Source organism: Staurois parvus, unplaced genomic scaffold (genome assembly GCF_062004578.1).
Source record: "Staurois parvus isolate SC_StPar_1 unplaced genomic scaffold, SC_StPar_1.0 ptg000096l, whole genome shotgun sequence".
In the NCBI taxonomy this organism is placed as follows: domain Eukaryota; kingdom Metazoa; phylum Chordata; class Amphibia; order Anura; family Ranidae; genus Staurois; species Staurois parvus.
In genome coordinates this window covers 9,786,398-9,803,645 of record NW_028317892.1, presented here as the reverse complement: position 1 = coordinate 9,803,645, position 17,248 = coordinate 9,786,398, and the positions used below count along the sequence as shown (strand labels likewise).

The 17,248-nt window shown below is 45.2% G+C and overlaps 1 protein-coding gene across 1 annotated transcript in view; it reads right to left on the bottom strand.

Annotated features, from left to right (window-relative positions):
• NANS (N-acetylneuraminate synthase) overlaps nt 1–17,248 on the bottom strand; it is a 53,080-nt gene that overhangs the window by 17,146 nt on the left and 18,686 nt on the right. The window lies entirely within an intron of this gene.

The following is a 17,248-nucleotide window of genomic DNA, read 5'->3' as shown; positions in this document are numbered from 1 at the left end:
AATCATCTGCTTTTACTCAAGATGGCCATGGCCAAAAATGCTAGGTGATTTCTCAACAAAATGAAGCATGGAGACATGGATGAATTTGCTTTGAATAATTAAATCATGTTTTTGGTTTGTGGTGCTCAAATGAAGTGTAGCTCCGCTTAAATGTGGACTCTCATCCTGGCGGGATGTGTCACTCACAGTCTTGTTGTGACAGCCACAGTTCTAGTGTGAGTTGGGCTGACTTGTTATCCTTTCTGGAGGCCATTTTTCAGATTTCCACTGGAGAGTTTGGCAACACCAAAATTCTCCATGGAGAATTAAAGCGCTATTAACCAAAAATTATACATATTTCGCCCAGTGCATTATCTATTGGCAGCATATCTAAGGACACGGTAATTTTTTTTCCCCAGGAATGGAGAGGCCTTTGCATATTAGGTGGTGCCTTTGGTATCATTTGCCAACTGCGGGGGACCCTGGTGTGAGTTCTCCGTGACCCGTCCATCTGGGGTTTCAGTGTGGTCTCTTCACCTGGTGATGTTTAATAGATCGCAATTCAGGCAATTTTAATTTTCTGGTGGTTTCATATAGATCAATACTTATCCCAGATGAAAGGTGACTTCGTCATCACTTCTCTTCAACTTATCCCTGATGAAAGAACTAAAGATATCCTGAAACGTGTCGGGTTATCTTGCCGATTCTGCTGAAACTCACAGTGCTTCCCCATCGTCCATGGGAAGATATGTATTTAATGAGTTTTAAAACTATTGTTTTTCTAAAATGTAAGGTTAATATTTGGAAGAAAAAAAAAAAAAAAACACAACACACACACATTTTACGATTTAGGATAATAAAACATACTATATCTATATATCCTTAAAAGTCTCACACCATCTTCCTATATATTTCGCTAATCAGTCAATAGATATTGTGACTGCATTGTTTTTATTTTCACTGGCTTCCCCCCCCCCCCCCCCGTTTTCACCTGGTGATCTGGCCAGTAACAAACCTGAATGAGCACAGGAGGCACAGCAGTCAGCAGCATTTTCAGTCTGGAAGGAGGGGAGTGTTAAAATAGCAGAATTTGAGTACAATAACAAATTGAAGCCGAACTCCAGCTCACAAATAATAAACCGTTACAGCAAACAGTGTTTTTCCATTTGGAATAAAGGTTTTACATGAATAAAAGCGGATCACTGTAATCACCCCTGCCAGTGTTAGATGGATTGTCTCACCCCCGTAAGCAGCTACATGGATTGTCTCACCCCCGTAAGCAGCTACATGGATTGTCTCACCCCCGTAAGCAGCTACATGGATTGTCTCACCCCCGTAAGCAGCTACATGGATTGTCTCACCCCCGTAAGCAGCTACATGGATTGTCTCACCCCCGTAAGCAGCTACATGGATTGTCTCACCCCCGTAAGCAGCTACATGGATTGTCTCACCCCCGTAAACAGATACATGGATTGTCTCACCCCCGTAAACAGATACATGGATTGTCTCACCCCCGTAAACAGATACATGGATTGTCTCACCCCCGTAAACAGATACATGGATTGTCTCACCCCCGTAAACAGATACATGGATTGTCTCACCCCCGTAAACAGATACATGGATTGTCTCACCCCTGTAAACAGATACATGGATTGTCTCACCCCTGTAAACAGATACATGGATTGTCTCACCCCTGTAAACAGATACATTCTGCTGAAGAGCCTGTTTTTCAAAAGAAAAAAAACAAAAAAAAAACAGACTTGCTGGCTAGATCACCAGGTGAAAGTAGAAGAAAGCCTAAAAAAATATAATAAAGCCATCACATCTAAGAATGTTTAAGCTGCAATATAATAAATGTTTGCTTTTGGGTTTAAATATAGGAGCTTGCTTGCAAGGTTTAACCTGGTAGAATCTGCTACTGCAGATCTCAGTTGTGGTACAGGGTAATGAGGAACTTTGACACCTATGGAGGGCAACCTAAAAAAAGCATCTGCTAAAGTATAGCATAATCTGTACTGCAAATACTTAAGAGCTTGCAGTTACTAAACCCACAACAGTAAAATCAGTCTGTATATGCAGCACAGCATGCTGGTTATACTCACCGTGGAACCAAAGGGATTAACCCTGCACATTGTGTAAAAAGGCTGTTTGATCCTGTCTTCTCTGATCATCCCCTTCTATTGTCCCCAATCCATGATAGTACAGAGCTCTAGCAGTCACTTTGCACATGCTCCGCTTAGTGTGTGTGGCTAGAGTTTTTTTCTTTGGGAGGGTGCATATGATCAGCACAGGGCTAATCAGCACTGTCCAGACAAAGGGTCAGGGGTTTTGCAGCCTCAAAGGACAGTCAGAGCAGACTGAAAACTCCTACAAGTTTTAACCATTGCTCAACTGGACACTGACAGAAGTCATACGACATGATATACTGCTGATGAGAGAAGGTATTTAGCAGTTTAGATTTACTAAAATAATTGCATTTCCATGTTCTGTGTACTGTGGGAGACCAAAGCATTACTAAACCCAGGACCCTGCATTTACTACAAGTTCAATGGGACAGTTACATTAAAGGATAACGTAACCATAGAACAATTTTGTGTTTTATACTGCAGATTAACAGCCCATTGATGTGGTGGCTACAGTTGTTTTTAAAGTTGAAGATGATTTTCAACAAGTACAGAGAATGCTTGCCAGATATGCAATGTGCTCGTCACTTCTCATGAGCTGAACTGAAGCAGAAAATGCGTCATTTTTTAAAGTAATTGTAAAGTAATTTTTTTTTTCTTTTTAACATGTCATACTTACCTGCTCTGTGCAATGGTTTTGCACAGAGTGGACCATGAAACCCCCATCGGCGCTCTTGGCTCCTCTTCTCAGCTTCCTATTGGGTACCACCTGCAGGGCTCCCTCCCAATCTGTGCTGCCTGCATCCATAGAAAGACAGTGCAACTCTGCCTTGCCCCCTCACAGAATTTGACTGACAGCAGCAGGAGCCAATGAATCCTGCTGCCTCAGCAAGGTCTGAGCCCAGGAAGTGAGAGGAGAGAGCTGCTATAGACCGGCATAGTGCTGGATGGAGGGAGGACTCTGGTAAGAGGGTGATACTGTTCCCTAAACATTTTACCTTCATGCAGGGAATGCATTAAAGTGTTACTAAACCCTGGACCCTGCATTCACTATATCTGGTCTCCCACAGAACACACAACATGGAAATTTAATTATTTTAGTAAATATAAACTGCTAAATACCTTTTCTCATCAGCAATTAGAGAAGCTATGGGACTTCAGCTGAGCACTGGTTAAAGCTTGTAGGAGGAGTTTTATTTCTGCTCTAGGATGATGGAAATCCCCTGACCTCCGTCTGGACAGTGCTTATTGGCCCTGTACTGATCACATGCACTCTCCCAAGAAAAAAAAACCTCTCTAGCAATATACAAACTGAGCATGTGCATGCCTATGGTTCACTGTGGAGAGAAGGTGGGGTCACTTGAAAAAGGGGAGGGAGGAACAGAGAAGGATCAAACAACCCTTTTTTCACACAACAGAGGATTAACCCCTTAGGTTCCACAGGGACTATAACAAGCATACTTTACTGCATATACAGACTGATTTTACGGTTGTGGGTTTAGTAACACTTAGGTAAAAAAAAAAAAAAAGTTTAGGCTTTAGAACCACTTTAAACTATTAAGGTCTTCATCTCCCATGTAATGGAGGTGAGCAAAGGCAGACATGTCTACAACTTGGATGACAACCATGATTCCCTCTACAGATACAGTAGAGAGTTAGCATAGCCACTCACTGACAGGAAATATATTAGTCACACATTTACCAGGTAAAAATAAAAGGGAAAAAAAAAAAGAAACTAATGTAGTTACCACATCTTTGGACAGCACAAGCTGCACACTATTCCATTTCTGGGTTTTAGATCCACTTTACTGCACATTGATACTTAAGACTTTATTGGGCATACAATGGTGTGGAAATTTAAAAAAAAAAAAAAAAAAAAAACTACTTGTCCATGGACTAAATCAGTGCCCCAATCAACTTATCCCTCATGACAATCTACTTGTGCAGATAAAAATAAATTTGAACGAAAACCGGATTTAAATCTGGAGGCGCTTTAAGGAATGTCTGGGGATTTTAAAAACAAAAAGGGGCTTTATGGCGACTTAAAACGTTTATTTTTAACTTTGCGCTGTTTATCTCCTCCTCCCCTTTCTGCCTCTCTCCAGCACCGCCCCCAGGGACTAGCAAGGAGGGGAGAGACCTTGCAGTGTAATGAGCACTGATTGGCTGCTTCTCAGGAATATGGAGTGTCGGGCTTATTCTTTATCCCTTTCACTGCCAGAGCTGTTCTTGCATTTTTTGCACACGTTTAACAAATCATTTTAGGCCTGAAGATTACATAAAACCCCCCAAACATTATATATTTTCTGAAATCAGAGACCCTAGATAATAAAACAGTGGTAGTTCCCATTTTTTTATGTCACGATATCAAAAATTCAGTAAAAAATACACTTAATTTTAGGGCACAAAAAGCAATAAATTATCCAATTTTTTATAAAATATAAAAGATGAGCTTGCATTAAGTAAATAGATATCCAACTTGTCAAATCTTAAATTTGCATGTGCTCGTGAAATGGCAAACTTTAGAACCCTATATTTTCTATAGGCGATGCTTTTAAAGCGCCTTATAGGTCAGTTTAGCAATGCAGAGGTCTGGTGCTAGAATTATTGCGCTCATTCTCGCGAGCGCAGAGATATGTAACGTGTATCGCGATCGTCGTTTTCATGCGTAGGCAGCCCAGTATGTGCTTTTACGTTTGTACATGCATACACGTGGGGGTGGGGTCTCAAATTTTTGGGGGGATTTTATGGTTGGCTGCAACTAATTTCAAATAATTTTTTTTTTATTTATTTATTTATTTTTTTTTACTTAAAGCGGAGTTCCACTCACCCCGTCAAAGAATAAAAGTCAGCAGCTACAAAAATTGTAGCTGCTGCCTTGTAAAAAAACAGCCACTTACCTGTCCCTCGGTGCCCCCGCCACAGTTCGGTCACCGGCAGTCCTGTATTCCAGGAGGTCGGCATCTTCAGTGTGGGCACCCGGCTGTGATAGCTTGCGGCGTCACAGCCAGGTATCCACTGCGTTATGTTTCATGAATGGTCCTGTAGTCTTCTGGGACCTGTCACGTGTCCCAAAAGACTACAGGGAGGGAGGGAGGACACATTCCGCTCACCTAGGCGATCAGACCGGAAGTGGGAGCGGGTACCTGTCAAATTTGGGTACCTGCTCCCCCCCTGCCCCCCAAAGGTGTCAATCCTTAATGGGGAGCAGTCCTTAAAGCGGAACTTCCCCTTTTGGGTGGAGCTCTGCTTTAACTTAAAAAGTCCCTTATGTGATGATTTATGGAGGCAGGTTCTCTTTGAGACATCCAGGGTCTAAAAGACCCTGGATGTCTCCCCTGTGCTGCACTGGATGTAATGCAGTGCATATCGCACTGCATTACATTCAAGGCCAGGAAATCTCTCAATGGAGACCTGGAAGTGCCGTCACATCACTTCCAGACAAGAGGGGAGTAGATGTGTCCACTCTCCTCCTTCCCCTATACCCGCCAGCAACCAGTGAACTGGTCCCGAGCCCTCAGATAGGCAAGGAGTCTGGGAAACAGTCTACCTGCCTGGCACCCAGAAATACATGTCCCAGGCGTTGGGTGATATGAATTGAACATCCCTGGTATAAAGTTGCATCAGTAACAATGCAGGATAACACCTTTCACATAAGCTTAAAATAAAATCCACCTAAACTAATATTTAATTTCAACAGGCCAGCTTTAACATCATAGAAGACTACACAAATGCTATTTACACTGACATTCATTATGTAATTAAGTTACTCATTAAGTAAAAGGTCTTCCTCTGTGCAGCCACATTACATAGTTCTGCCTCCCTTCATTGCTAGATACTGTATATTTGCATGCTGACTATATTACACCCACTCACATGAGTAGGACTTAAAGCGTCTGCATAAAATTAATTACAGATGGTTTCATCATAACAAAACAGGACAACTGAATTTAAGTGTATGAGCCAAGAAAAGTAAAGAGTGAAAAACTGTCTTCACGGTTTCCATTTTGGAAGTGGCAATGATGACTTACAGCCCACTTGCATCCGGGGACAAATTGCTTATTATCCTTGTCTCCAGCCTAAGAAGTCATTTCAGCGGGAGGTATATTTTTTCTTCTTAGTGGCTTTCACACTTATAGTAATTTAAGAGTGAAAAATAAATTGCACTGCCCAATTCAGTGATGACATTTGCAGTCTTGTGACATGATTTAAAGGGGAACTCCCGGAAAATAAGCAGTTGCTCAGTTAAATCTGTTTAAACTGTTTTACAAGCTAAATAATTTGTAATTCTGTTCAGCCAGTCATGTGGTGCAGCAAAGACACTAGGCACACTGCACAACTATTTTCAGGCACGAAACTGAAAGACTAAAGCAGAACCAGGAAACTGCAAAGTCATCTGTTTATGCAATGTCACAGGTGAGTGAGAACCCCAAGACTGCCCAAAACAAAGTTCTAAATATTTTATCATGTAAAACACTACAGACTTATGTCAACTGTATGTATTCCTGTGTACCATGTTAATAATGGCATATAGAAGCAGAAGACACTCTCATTGCTTTATCTTTAGGTGTTATGCAACCAGTGCTGTCTAATATTGATTGGACCCTGGGCAAACATTTTCTTGGGCTCCCCCCTCACCATGCACTCTCACCCCAACCATTGCACAGGTCCCCCCCCTCCCTCTCATTTACACAGGATCCCTCCCACATAGTTACACAGGACACCTCTCAACATATTACCCCCATTACACAAGACTGTTGAGGGCGGAGAGGGCGGCCATCGGAGAGGGCAGCCATCGGAGAGGGCAGCCACCGGAGAGGGCAGCCACCGGAGAGGGCGGAGAGGGCAGCCACCGGAGAGGGCGGAGAGGGCAGCCACCGGAGAGGGCGGAGAGGGCAGCCACCGGAGAGGGCGGAGAGGGCAGCCACCGGAGAGGGCGGAGAGGGCAGCCACCGGAGAGGGCGGAGAGGGCAGCCACCGGAGAGGGCGGAGAGGGCAGCCACCGGAGAGGGCGGAGAGGGCAGCCACCGGAGAGGGCGGAGAGGGCAGCCACCGGAGAGGGCGGAGAGGGCAGCCACCGGAGAGGGCGGAGAGGGCAGCCACCGGAGAGGGCGGAGAGGGCAGCCACCGGAGAGGGCGGAGAGGGCAGCCACCGGAGAGGGCGGAGAGGGCAGCCACCGGAGAGGGCGGAGAGGTCAGCCACCGTAGAGGGCGGAGAGGTGTCAGGAGACTTCACAAGCACTGCTCCTTCATATTCTGCTATGGAGCAATGGCTGGGAAATGCAGGAAAGGAGAAGGGGGTATTTTGGGTTTGGGAACCCCAAAGCTGCCAATTACTGTCCTGCACTACTGCACCCAGCAGCTCTGCCCTCTCCTCTGTAAGAATTTCTGCAGCAAAGTTGTTAGAGGTGGAGGGGAGGGGGAGCCACGCTCAGGAAAGGACAGCCATTGAGGGACAGACACCACTGGCCTGGTGCAGCAAAGTCACCCAACAGCCGCACACGGAAGACCTGGGGAGGGATAGGGGCGCAGCACATCTCTGGGGAAGAGACTGTCCGTTTGGTCAGACTGAGCTAAGGGGTGGGGCCAGTCTGGGAAGGGGCATGGCCAATAGAGGGGACACTACGGGGAACTTAACCCCCGCCAGATACAAAGGTACAGGCAGGGGTTAAAATTGATAGCCAAATGGACTTGCTCTTATCTGCATGGGCTCTAGGGGTAGCTGCTTTAGGCCCCACAACAATGACTGGACCCAGGGCAGATGCCCCTTTTGCCCCGCATTAAAGACGGTCCTGTATGCAGCCATGTCTATGAATTTGTCTATAGCGCAACTGTATCTGAGCACCACAAACTGAAAACACCATTTAAATTTCTTAATACTCAACCCATCCATGTCTCCATGCTTTATTTTGTTGGGAAAGCACTTTAGAAAACACCTAGTATTTCTAGCCACAGCCATCTTGAGTAAAGGCTGATGACTCACTTAGCATTTACATTCTCGAATCCATCTGACCTCAGCTTACGCATGTAGGCAAGAGGGTGTGCTTAGCTGAGAAAACCCTCCTACCAATGAAAGACTCATAGAATGAGTGACATTTTGGCCTTTCAAAAACCAGGAAGAAACTGAATTAAAAAATAAAAAGTGGCATTAAACCCCAAACCAAAAATGTTATATTATTGCAGCTTACCAGTCAGATGATGTGGCTGCAATAGTTTTCAATCTTTTTTCCTGGTGATCTGACCAGTATCAGAGTACCTACACTCTGGATGAATGGGCACAGGGGGCACCTTTGGAGAGCAGCATTGTCAGTCTGCAGTGGGGAATTATATTGTATTTAAATCTGCAAGTACTTCTAACATATTCGAGCCAAACTCCAGCTGATACTGTACATCAGTTACAGCAAACAGTTTTTCCCCTTTGGGATAAAAACTGTTGAAAAACAGACTTACTGGATAGATCACCAGATAATAAAAAACCTAACGAAAAAACTAATGCAGCCTTCACTTCTAAGAATTGGTAACTGCAATATAATAATTGCTAATTGCTTTTGGGTTTAATACAGAAAAAAAAAAAAAAGGGGGAGCAAAAAAAAAAAAAAAACACCCTTCCTATTAATTTATGAATACTAAAACCATAGGGATTAAAAAAGGTTGATTGCAAGAGTTTAGTTCCATAATTACATTTGCTCCCTTTTTCTAAATATACTATTTTGCTACATCTGTTCGAAGGGTGTGAAAAGAATACCTGTTTATCCTGCCAGAAAACTTGTGAGCGTATAACTCTGATCCTTGCCTGTGCTACATCCTTATCAGTTGGTACTGTTCCCAATTCTCTCAGTGAACTACAGTACACCTCCCCTTATGTAGAAGAGGAAAGGGGGAAGTGTCCCGTAACAGCCTCAGGGTAACAACCTTGCTCCTCCATAAGTACAGTGCATGAAGTGAGTATCCACCCTAGGATAGGAAATGTGTCGCTGGCAGGATCACTAGGTAAACTAAAAAGGAAAAAAAAAATTAAAGCCACCACCAAAGATGGTTAAGCTGCAATGTATTACATGTATTTCTTCTATGGTTTAGATACACTGTAAGGACATTACATATGCATTTCCTTCTATTTAGGTGGTTCATTCAAAGGTTTTAAAAATGTACGTGTTAACAGGTTTCCAGAACAAAAATATATTTAAAAATATATAGCCAGCTCCATAATTTTTTCTATAGACTCATCAGCTGCCATGTGGTCTCTTTTTTTGCCCAACATGGCATTGCAATAGGAATGAAGTGTCAAATACTTAAAATTTCTATCTAGATGTTGGTAAATCTGAACCCCAGTTTCACACAGTTGTAAAAGCTCCTCTCCCGCACTGAAACTGGTTACACTTGTAACCAGGGTCTAAAAGACCCTGCATGTCTCCTCCAGGCTCCATTAGATGTATTGCATTGCAATACATCTCTTCCCAGCTATTCTAGCCAGAAAAGTGACAGCCATGACCCAGACGTCGCCTTCCAGGTCACAGGAAGAGAGAAGTGGAAGCTCGTCCTCTCCCCTCCACCTGCCATGACTCTCCCCGGGCCCGCACATGGGCAAGAGGAGCCCAGTTACATGGCGGGAGTGCACCCAGGGGGATGTATTGGAACCTCAGGACTGTGGAAGCAATTGGCAAAAGCGGAGCCACTACCTGTCAGTTTTATACACAATCCTGGTATAACCAACCTGAGCCCCCCCCCCCCCCCCGCTGTCAGGTCTGTACAGAATACTGACCTGGCAGCAAAAGGGTTAAGGCTTTTAGAGTGGATGCACACATGCGGTGCGGAGGTTTCACAGCCAATCAACACACTGTTCCCACATGTGAACAGGATAAAATCCTGACCTGAACCTGACATGGTTTAGGAACGGTTCCCATAGAAGTCAACAGCCTGTAACCTGTACCTGAACCGGACTGCACTGCTCAGAAATCGTACAGGACTTTTTCAGAACCAAAATGAATACGCACCACAAATGCAATGGACATTTACTATATTGCCACAAGTAATGGGACACCCCTCCAAACCATTTGATTTAGGTGTTCCAATCACCTCCATGGCCACAGGTGTATAAAATCAAGCATGTAGGCATGCAGACTGCTTCTGCAAACATTTGTGAAAGAATGGTAATAGCTAAATATTCCACGATCAACTTTAGTGGTATTATAACAAAGTGGAAGCAACTGGGAACAGCAGCCCAGCCACAAAGTGGTGGGCCACGTAAAATGACAGTGAGGTCAGCGCACAGTGCGCAGAAGTCGCCAACTGTCTGCAGAGTCAATAGCTGAAGACCTCCAAACTTCGTGTGGCCTTCAGATTAGCACAACAGTGCTTAGAGCGCTTCATGGAATGGATTTCCATGGCCAAGCAGCTGCACCCAAGCCTTACATCACCAAGTGCAATGCAAAGCATTGGATGCAGTGGTGTAAAGCACGCCACCACTGGACTCTAGAGCAGTGGAGAAGTGTTCTTTGGAGTGACCAATCTTCTCTGCCTGGCAATATGGACGTGTCTAGGTTTGGCGGTTGTCAGGAGAATGGTACTTGCCTGACTGCATTGTGCCAAGTGTAAAGTTTGGTAGAGGGGGGCCTCTTAAGGCATCAGCATACCAAGATATTTTGCACAAATTTCATGCTCCCAACTTTGTGGGAACAGTTTGAGGATGGCCCCTTCCTGTTCCAACATGACTGTGCACCAGTGCACAAAGCAAGGTCCATAAAGTCATGGATGAGGGAGTTTGGAGTGGAGGAACTTGACTGGTCTGACCTCAACCCAATAGAACACCTTTGGAATTAATTAGAGCCAGCCAGGCCTTCTCATCAGACACCAGTGCCTGACCTTACAAATGCGCTTGTGGAAGAATGGTCAAACATTCCCATAGACACACTCCTAAACCTTGTGGACAGCCTTCCCAGAAGAGTTGAAGCTGTTATAGCTGCAAAGGGTGGGCCAACTCAATATTGAACCCTACGGACTAAGACAGGGATTCCATTAAAATTCATGTGCGTATAAAGGCAGGAGTCTCAATACTTCTGGCAATATAATGTATGTGAACAGGTACCATCGTAAGCAATGTTATTTCTCATGTCATGTGGATTGGTTGCAGTTTAAACCGCATCCAATCCGCATATGTGAACCGGCACTTGCTGCTATTCACTATGCCCTGTGAGCAGGCACTGATGTGCCATATTGCTATTCACTATGCCTGCTGTGCCATACATTCCAGTGAGCCTGACTTCAGAACCACAGAGGTGCTGAGATGAGGAATTTCAGGAGGCAGAGTCAGCACAGGAATCACCGCTCAAATGCAGCAAGGCATAATGGGATATGTAGTCATTAGAAATTGAAAGTAAACAGTACAGAAAAAGGAAGAAAGTTAGGAAGTCGTGGAAAGATGGCCAGCAGACAGGCAAGACTGAACATGAAAATATTTTTCAAACAGGCTTATATTAGATTTCTTGTATTGTTACAATGTTGATATTGTAGAAGTGTATGCTGTGACAATAGAACTTCTTTAAGAATATATATGAATCTCTCATAGTCTGGGCACAGATACACTTCACAAAAAAGAAAAAAAAAGTGTGCCTTTCTGGAAGAAAACATGTCACATGTCTCTGAATTATAAGATTTTGATTACACTACCGCCATGCCAGCCCACACAGGCAATATGTGGTTGGAAGGCAAGAGGCCCAGTACATGATCCTACCAACCTGCTGTTACTTCCGGACAGAAGTCTCCTCTCTGCTTCCAGACAGCAGGGGCACAGAGTGCTGATACACTGCACATGCCTATAGCTCTGTCTTACTTTGTTCTTTTCATAATCATGCAAAATCTTCTTATAGTACAGTTCAGGACATATCACCAGCAGTGCACTTAATCTAGGGTTTTGCAGGGAACTCATCCTAATAGTAGGCGTACTGGAGTTTCATCTGCATGGGGTTCCCTGTACTACATATCTTCTTAATTAAGTTGCCAAATCTGAGGTGTCATTTTTATATTATGGCAGTGAACTTGCTACCATATGATCAGTAGTTTACACAGAAAGAAGCAATACCAAATGTGATGTGTGTACTTGAAGTGACAGATTGTCACTGCTTCCTCCTTCCCCCCCCCCCCCCCCTTCTACATGACTAGTCCATCAATGTGATAGGTCACCCCACTGAGGCAACAGAAGAACAGACCTGTTAGTATGAAGTTTGTTTACAATATTAGTGTCCAGTAAAGCAGAACTCCAAGATTCCCCCTACTTAATAGCACAAAAAACGGGCAAGTCCCAGTTTGCCCGAGTAGGGGTTCTTTGATGGGAAGAAATGCCATCATGGCCAACGAAACTGAGGCTTGCAAGATGAGGGGACTGTTGAGAAATGTACAAAGGCCATATACGATGATACCAAAGACTGGGCATCCCCAAAACTGTGTGAAGACTCAGGGCAACAATGTTTTGAATTTCACACCTTCACTTTCTTTTTTATAAGAAGAAACTCGAGACAAATTTACCTTCACAGCCAGTGACCCCTTCCTAGAAAATGTCCAATATCAAGATATCCAACTTTTTCAGCAGGGTCATAGCCTACTTAGTTTAGACCTGTTAATAGCAAAATGTGTAAATAACCAATTGAATGCCTTAAAAAAGACAAATTCCCTTTTTTTTCTAAATTTCAGCTTCTCCATGCACCAATATACAATTAAAGTACCTGCAGTAAAGAAAAAAAGCTTTCCCTAAATTCTAGAGCAGGCATTACCTACCCCAGCCTCTAGTTTCCTGCATAGAAAACTCCATGACTTCCTGGTATATGTCCTATGGGATGGAAAAAACAAGACTAAGGAAGTACTTCAACTGATCTCAACACCCTGCACCTGCACCCCCCCCCCCCCAGGAGACTGCACCCACCTCTGTAGTTGCATGCTTCTCCAATGTAGGCAATGTCAGAAGTGAAAGTGGTTCTAAAGGCTGAAGGTTTTTTTTTTTGTTTTTTTTTTGAAACCTTTAGCCCCCTAATACTTACCTGAGCCACATCTCAATCCAGCGATGTACACGAGAGCAGCGACTCTCCAGGGACTAGCTCTCCTCATTGGCTGAGACACAGCAGGAGCCACTGGAGCGGGGGGACAGGACTGAGCCCCTCTGTCCCACAGACACAATGAGGCGGCTCGGGAGCGAGCATGCATGAGTGCCCCCAGAGAAAGGGGGAGGGGCCAGAAGCTTCAGCAGGTGACCCGAGAAGAGGAGGATCAGGGCTGCTCTGAGCAAAACCATTGCACACAGCAGGCAAGTATGAGGTGTTAATTATTTTAGATAAAAAAAATAGCCTTTAGAACCACCTGAAGTATTAAAAACAAGAAGTGGGGGGAGTGTCCAAGATGGCGACCGGAACGGCTGCTTAATTTAGAGCTCCGTCACCCCACAGCATAATCCACGGCAGCAGGCTCTATAAAGCCACCGGAGGTCCTGCGGCCCCTGCCTGACACCTGTGGAGGGGTGCTCGGTGCTTTGATCCCTCCTCTGGAGCGCTGAATGTGCGGCCTACCATGGCCCGTGAAGCCGCGATCTTTCCTGCTATCGCGGCCGGAACAGGACGCCGCCGCTCTGCCCCCCCCGGCCCCCTGCTGTCGGGCCCGCTCCTGGGGTGGTTTGTGAGTGACTTCCTGGCCTCTCCATCTCCAGGGATCACACCAGGCCTACACTTTCTTCAATAAGGCCTAAAGGGCCACAGTAGTGGATAAGTGGCCCCCTTTCAGGCCTGGAGGCCTACCCCATCTGCCCCCTTTCTATAGAGGGTGAACCAGAAGCTCTTGTGTCCCATCTTGCGGGTCTTCTGTGCTACTGTCCGCCTGGCCTGGCTGTCGCAGACCCACACGTTGCTGGGACCCTGGGGCCTACGTTCTCTCTGCCTGGAACTTCCATCCCCTAAGGAAGGTACCATTACAGCTATAATTTCAGCCTACATCTACCCTTCCCCCTCCATTGTGATAATCTTTTCTACAAGTTAATGGTTATGGCGGGACGCATGAAGTGTTCAGCCGCAGTGGATCTTATGTAAAAGCAACCCCGTTGGGGGGCTTGCACACGTAGCCAGGGAAGATGGCCATTTGATCTCCCTGCGCCGTGCCACCGGAACATCTACCTCGGCAATAGGGCTTCTACGCCCCTGCTTATAATCTCAACCGGTTGTAGGTGCTTTTGAAATACCTGGGCTTCTCCTAAAAATGCATCGTACCCCACGCACCAGACCCAAACTCCGGGCCCAGCAGCAATCTCCTCCGCATAGCCACACTGGCAAGATAACGCCCAGAGCCTGACGACATCACGCAGCTTACAGGGCATCCAGAGTTGGATGGCGATAGTCAGCAGCAATTCCCCTCAGGATTGACCGGCCCCCTTGAACAAAACCCTGAAGCCTTGCTACACAAATTCCGCGCCATAGTGCGAGACGAGATTACAGCTGCCGCTCGTAAATTATCTTCTGATCTGGTAAGAGGCCTAAAAGAATTGGGTCACCGTGCCCATCAACTAGAACAAAGCATGGATCTGGCAACTACAGTCTTGGAGGGTCATGAACAGGAGGTGGACGATCTGCATGTGGAGCTGGACACTTTAAAAGATAAATTGGAAGATGTTGAGAATAGAGCCCGCGGAGACAACCTCCGCATCTGTGGGGTTCCTGAGGTAATCACTGATCTACAGGGTACAGCTACTGCCCTATTCTAGGTACTGGCCCCTGAGATCCCCTTGGAGCGACTGGAATTTGACTGTATCCATAGAGCTTTAGCTCCTAAACCCACGGAGGGCCCTCCCAGAGAGATAATCATTAAACTCCACTTTTACCGCACCAAAGAGCGTCTACTAGAGGCGGCTCAGAATCATCCGGCTTTGGAATTTCAGGGCAACTCCATTCAGCTGTTTGCGGATTTGTCTCCAGTCACGATTGCGAAATGTCGTACCCTGAGACCCTACCTTCAAATTCTACAATCAGCTGATATCAAATACAGATGGGGTTTCCCTTTCAAGGTCGTCAGTTTCAAGCTTCTTCACCTGCGGATCTTCGCCGCCACTTTCAGGAACTGAAACTGGAATTACCACAATCCCAGACTGAGGAGGCTATAGTTTCTACACGCTCGCGGGGCTCTCAGTCTTCATGTAAATCATCTCCTCCAAGCCAGAGTAGCTCTCAGGCTCTTCGATCTTTACAGGCCCAGCGTTTCCAGGAAGTTTCTGCGAGTTGACATACTGTGTCTGGTTGGGTATTCACATATTTGTGTTTTTTTTTTACTTTGAGATGCGGGAGACACTGCCCACGGGTGTTCCTATGCAGTTATGCCATGTAGCACTTTTTTCGCTGTGGCCAGTGCCTAACTAACCATGTTAGTTCTGTGTAGATGTTTCTATTTATGTTATTGTTGATGGGCAGAACTGGCGGTGGATCTCAGGCCTCGGGTGTGACTCTGTTCACTGGGCGGGCCCGTGAGCGGTCTCACTCCTCCGGTTATTTTGGAGCTTCTTCATTTTTGAGGTTCTAGCCGACTGAGTTTCCTATTGCCTTACTAGCCACTTATAGCTCACTTATTGTGTCCCCCTCCGAGCTAGTTAGTGGCCTGGATTGGTGTCCTGCCCGCTACCCAGCCTCTTTGTGGGTATATCACTCACAGTTGATTATTACGATGTTTGTACTAATATTACTGTTTCATATGTATATTGCTCGTATACCAGATGGTTTCTCATTTTCTTCCATCTTTTCTTTGTTTCTGGTCATGTGTGTTTTGTGTTCTTACAATTTTTTTTTTCAGGGCTCTCGGGGATCGTAGAGAAGATGATCTTTTTCCCTTCCAATGACCATGTCGCTAAACTGGTTATCTTTGAATGTTCAGGGAATGAACGCTCCGCAAAAACGGGTAAAGATATTTAAGTTTCTCCGGGCTCGCCATGTTGATATTGCTTGTCTGCAGGAAACTCATTTCTCAACTACCTCCGCCCCTAAATATTTTGATGCACGCTACCCTCAGGTTTTTCAGGCTACTGGCCCTTCTAAACAAAGGGGAGTTCTTGTTGCTTTTCAGAGCAAAACCCCATTTGTTTGTGTGAAGCGTATTGCTGACCCAAGAGGCAGGTATCTTATTAGAGGTCACGATTCAGGGTATAGATGTCACAATACTGACAATACAATATTATGCTCCCAATATCAACCCTGGACCCTTTCTATCACATATCTGCTCCCTCCTGGCTGTCCATCAATGGGGTACTCTTCTGATGGCAGGAGATTCCAATTTAGTAATAAATCCCTCCCTAGATAAATACCCTGCAGAGAACTCTAATTCTTCCGCGTCAGCCAAATCCTTTATCCGTACATTAAGTACCCATGACCTGGTAAATCTATGGCGTGAATTCCACCCCTGGGGGAAAGACTACACTTACTCTCAACCTCATCATTCTCATTCTAGAATTGACCATGCTTTTGCATTGCGTAAACATCTCCCTTTGGTACGCTCCATCTATCCTCACGGTTCCATGGTCTGATCACGACCCCATTTTGGTGGTTTGTCGATCTCTCCTCTGTAACCCATCCTACTCCTCTTGAAATATGAATGACTCCCTACTTTCACTGAAGGAGATTCAGGCGGAACTACTGCGCAAATCCCAAAAATACTTTCAGCTAAACTCGGGTTCTGTCTCTTCTTCGGTGACGTTGTGGGAAGCTTACAAGACGGTTCTTAGGGGCCATATTATTCAGATGGCTTTGAGGCGGAAGAGGGACAGACAACAGTGTCAGTTGAATTAAAGCTAGCTTCCGCGTCGGCTCAATTTAAGCAAGTACCAACCCCATCGAACCGTAGGTTGTTAGATCAGGCCCGCCTGGAACTAGATCTCTGTTTGACAGATGAGGCTGAGCGCTCTTTGCGTTGGACACATCAAAAGTGGTATAATAAAGAAAAAAAAAAAAGAAAAACAGATTCCATGTTAGCGCGTAGATTGCGCTCTTTCGTGCATCATTCTAAACCGATCTCTCTATGCACTCGTCAGAATGTTCTTACAAGTAATCCTGTAGCGGTATTGGAGTTCCGGCATCCACTTGCCAGACTTTATGCAGATCCTACAGGGGCTGATCCCTAGTCTGATTTTTTGTCCCATT